Here is a 5000-nt window from a genome sequence, read left to right on the forward strand (position 1 = left end):
TCTGTCCTGTAACGTTTGTTTCGAGTAATGGCTACGTTGGCGTGGAAATTTCGTGGCAATTTGTGTGTCCATTAGAACGCTAACGAAATTGTTAAGAAGGACATCAACACCAGGCGAGTAGCAAGTGATAATAAGGTTCTGGTTCTGAGAGTGGATTATCCTGAGTCACTTTCTGTGAAGCACCAGAACCTCTCCAGAAATGTTCTTGTGAGAGAAAAAACGAAACCGGACATCCAACGAACATGTTCAGGATAATTACAACTCTGCTGGTGACGGATGTAATGAATTTGCAATGGAAATAGTTTTTCCACGTTCTCCTGCGTGTAAAATTCCAGACTTTCGTGCAAAATGGTCCAGGGCAGTGCTTCTGGTTCCACTTCAATTAAGCAGATACTAGAATTTTGTTTCGATTAAAACATAAAAAAAAACCATCAGAACTCCAAACAACAAACACGAACAAAGCTATTTCCAGTGAAGCGAACGATGACATTCTGAAAACTCGGAACCATGTGAAAGTTCAACCACTGTTTGCACTCGTGGTTGTATTAAAAGCGACGAGAGCACCTCTCCGGTGTCGCTGGCCCCTAAATAGAGTTCGAAGAACTGTGGCCACAACCCCTGCACACGGCTCTAACGAGAACGCGTTAGTGGTTTCACTCTTCACCATCATCATCACCGTCGTCGTCGTCGTCGTCGTCTGCGTCACCATCTCGATCAATCGACAACAGATCAATCAACCGCACCCCGGGTTGGTCAGTCAGTCGCACTGGAGGAGGAACACAAACTCGATTGCACTCGGGCACCGTTCATTCGTCACTGATTGCGGTCACCATCACGCGGCCTGCATGTACAGGAAATCATTTCCGTCGCTTGAACGAGCTTCAGAGAGAAGGTTCGTTTCCACACGGCCAGAGCGCACGTAGCGGCAGCATTTCGCATTTCGATTCCGCGTACCGACCGACGGATCACCGTCGAATGCATCATCATATTTCCCGCGGTACCAGCGGCCACAAGGGACCTCCAAAAAAAAAAAGCCTTTCAAAGATCCGCCTGTCCGTGTTCCGGGATTTTGATTCACTCGCTAGCCGGTCGGTTCGAATGAACCTGCCTTCCGTTGTGTGTTGCTCCTCTGATCAACTCTGATGAAGCGACAGTCAGTCCCAGTCCCAAGTCAGCGGACGATCAAACGTGGAAAAACTGGAAAAACATTGTGAACAAATTTGTGAAAAAAAGAGAGAGAAGCACACAAAAAAACTACACCACAGGACGCATACGGCTCGCCGGTCCTTTGAATCGGTCAATCAAAAAGGGGCCCACCGGAACCATCTCGATTGATCCTTTGCTGGCCCCCTCCGCTGCCCTATCGGTGTGTTTGTGTCCGTACCGGAAGATGAATCTTCCATTCGAGCGAAGCAAAGCCAATCCGGTCGGCCACGTGAATGGTCCGGCGATGCCCTTGGACCATTTTGCAATCGGGCTGTTCGGGCGGATTGAGCCAAGCGCTCCATCAATGGTTCCAATCCTATTTTTAATCATCGATCTGACCCGCGCTCCTCTCCCTAGTGCCCTAGTTGCCCGGATGCTCCAACCGGATGTCCCAGATGTTTTCGCTCCCTCCCGCGAATGATCCGCTGCGTTCTGTGGCTCATAAATGTGTTTGACCGTCAACCGTGTGCGCATCTCGTGTGCCAACAATCTGTCACGCCACCAAAGTGCACCACCTTGACCTCACGGATTGCCCGTGGTGGGGGGTGGAAATTTGGAATCAATAATTAAGAGTTTTCCCGCGGCTCGTCCCTCGGAAAATGCGTCACGGAATCGCTGCCCTCGACGACAGCCCTGCTGTGAAAAGCGTAGCGCGCCCTTGCCAGTGTATGCTTTCCGTCTATGTCTGTTCCGTCTAATTTATGTCTAGGGCACGACACCCCATAAAGCATTGGACGGGCGTATGTGCATTCCAAACAGGGGGCAAGAAGGAACAGCGAGTGGACAGAAGCAGGAAAAAAACAATTTTCCTTTCTGCTCATCACCCCTCGAGCACCAGCGATGGGGCGGGGATCTTATCATATTACGATCAGCCGATGAAATATGTTGGCCGCCGCCAATGGCATGCGCCCCATGGCATGCTCGTTCGTTCACTGAATGCTCAAGTAGCTCCGCACTCTCGAAAATATTCCACCAAACCGGCTCCAGGCCTCAAATGAACTCCAAAAATGGCCACTGAGCGGCGTAAAAAAAAAACTCAAAAACACTCCCTTTCCGGTTCCGGATCCATCAGCCTGTCCCTGTCCCGGGCATGTATGTATGTACACCACGTACACACAGCCACACAAACAGAGTCACCGGGCACGGGGCGCCAAACGCGAACGCGTGAAAACCGTCGTAATTCATCTTCCAGCAACGAGCGCGCGCGTTGCACTCCGAGCATAACTTGCATAAATTGTGACCCCCATTGGTCACCTCCTTACCGTGGCGCCCTCTCACTCTGTCTCTCTCTCTCTGTCCGCTCGCTTCACAGTAAACGATGTACGATGTGGCCACTGGGCCGTATAGTGGAGTGTTGCGGGGTTCAACTTTTGGCATTCAGTCTTTTTGGGAATCCAGGGGATTTTTTCTGATCCTCCTTTTCCTTTTCTTCTTATTCGCACGGCCGAGGCCAACGTATTACGGTGGCGCCAGCTGGCAAGAAGATGAATAATCCCCCGGCCTCTCGCGCTGCCATCCCATGGTGTGCAATCCTTCACGCCATTTACCATTCGCCGGCGTATTGATGAGATGGACAGAGAGGAAGGGAAAGCGAGCGAGCGAGTTCGTTGGGATGGGATCACAGGGAGCGGCTTTAGAATTCCAACACCTTGCTTCCATTCGTCGTTCGTTCGCACGGTGGCCGCACGTCTTGTGCTTCTTAATTTTCAAAATTGATTCCAAACCAAGCGCAGCGCACAGAGCAATGGCGTACCTTCGAGGCGAACAACTTTTCGCATGATTTGCCCATCAGCTCGGGCACAGAGAGAGAGAGAGAGGAAACTCTCCCGGTCCCGGGAACATGAGCGAAAGGTACAGCGGGATGAATGCACCGGGAACGCTTGCGAAAGGATTCGCTTGGTTTTAAGCCAAAGCCATGGTCCTGGTCCCGGTCCCGTCCTGTCCTACTCGAAGACCACGTGCTATCGTTTATAATTCATCTCTCCGCTCACGCACCGACCATAAATTCTGGGCTCATCTTTTTCATTTTTCGAGTCTTCGTTTTTTTCGTTTCCCTTTTTTCCTTCTCCTTGCTGGCGTGCTTTTCATCTCACCTCGCTTATGCATACCACGCATAAGTCGGACCAGAAGGCCGACGCAATGAAGGGAGCATGACAGAAGGCGTGCCGGCTTGGTCTGTTCGGGCACCAAACCTGAACCTCTCGGCCTGTGTGACGGTCGGACGGTGTCCTCACGCCATGATGCGAACATATTTTCATGTTTGTTTCGTGACCATTCTTAAAAACGCGTCCGCATGTACGACGACGGGGCTTGGGGACCCTGTTTGCACTCTCATATTTTATTGACAAATGGTTATTTCGTAAAAGGCAGAGGCCACTGCTCTTCGACGTGTGCCTCCTGGTGCTCTATAGCTACTACATTTCATTCCAGCTCCAGAGTCCAGCTCGTCGGAGGTGATGGAAGGTTTTGTAAGTATTTTCACAATTTCCAAACAGTGTAGAGCCTGCATCGCACTACCTTCAACCATCGCACGAGCGAAAGAATGGCCGGAATAAAGAGGGATTTAAAAAGAAAACGCAGAGTAGATGGTTCGAGGTGAGCTCAGTGCATCTCTATCGCTAGTGGACTCTCCGTCTGTCTATGGCTCTGCATGTTCAAGATCAAAGACCCCATGGGGAGAGGGATGTTATTTTTGGGGGCAGGATGAATTTGTGTCAACATCAATCGTACGTGTTACGCTTCACCAGGGATCAACACTTCAATCGATCGCCGTTAGACGCTAGACTGCAGTCGATATGTATGTGAAGCCGAAGAGCACGAGAAGAACGAAGAAAGAGCTGCAAGAGATGTCACATTCAACGGCGCTCCTTATCAGTCAAACCGTGTCCTTTCATCCAACGGTTCCCAAGGAGCGGACCGACATAATACCTAGAGTGGCATCGGAACCATCGAACCTCCAGGTCGGTAACATCGGACATCCCAGGGGCTATCATGAGCTTTTCGCAGGAATTCTCGATATTGTTGCCCTCAATACCCTATTATCTACACCCGAGTGAACCAGTCCGTGGGGCCGGTTAAGGGGCAAAAAGAAAATTCCATTTGGCAAAAAGGAGAAGCACCGAAAGAAAGGTTCAAACGGTCACTAGTTTCGGTGAACGCAAACCTTCGAGCGCCCCCGCGTGATTACTCCAACAACTTTGGAAAGGGGGGGGGGAGAAAAATTCCCCGGAATTGCCCTGACCACCGTTAGCAGCAAGGTGACCAAGGGTTACCGTTTTACAGGCGGCGTAACGGTGTAGCTGAAGCGTGCTGACCTGCCTACGGACACACTTTTTTTTCCAACGAGTCATGGCGGAATAATTGGTTCGCAAGAAAGTGAAATTACATCGGAAGGGGCCACGTTGGGACGTAGGGACTGGATATTCTCGTGGCTCGTGGCCTATCCCACGGGGAACATAATCTAATCTAATCGTGGCGCATTACCTTGCATTACCTCCCAGGGTGGATCCCGTTTGTTCCGTAGAATTTCTCCCTCCAGCAACAACAGCAGCACCAAACCACCAGAAAGCTTTCTTATCAATCACGAACGTATTAAAAGCACGGGCAATGAAATTGCTACTTTTTTTCACAATCACTAGCAAGAAAGCATCTGGAAAGAGTGGCAAACGGTACGATTCAGATGTTGACCGCCACACACAAGATCATTTTATGAATAATTTTATGCGACTGATTTCAACACCAGCTACTACTTCGATTCCATATTTATGTCACATTCTACTACTCGATGGCACTGA

The 5000-nt window shown here is 50.1% G+C and overlaps 1 protein-coding gene across 2 annotated transcripts in view; it reads right to left on the reverse strand.

Annotated features, from left to right (window-relative positions):
• The window catches only part of LOC126575924 (uncharacterized), a 106906-nt gene that overhangs the window by 98975 nt on the left and 2931 nt on the right, over nt 1–5000 (reverse strand). The window contains exon 2 of one of the 2 annotated variants that reach the window (XM_050236944.1): nt 4690–4855. The exons of the other annotated variant lie outside the window; for it this stretch is intronic. The gene's annotated coding sequence lies outside the window, so the exon portion shown is untranslated. The remainder of the gene's footprint in view (nt 1–4689; nt 4856–5000) is intronic. 2 annotated transcript variants of the gene reach the window in all.

This window comes from Anopheles aquasalis, chromosome 3 (genome assembly GCF_943734665.1).
Source record: "Anopheles aquasalis chromosome 3, idAnoAquaMG_Q_19, whole genome shotgun sequence".
In the NCBI taxonomy this organism is placed as follows: Eukaryota; Metazoa; Arthropoda; class Insecta; order Diptera; family Culicidae; genus Anopheles; species Anopheles aquasalis.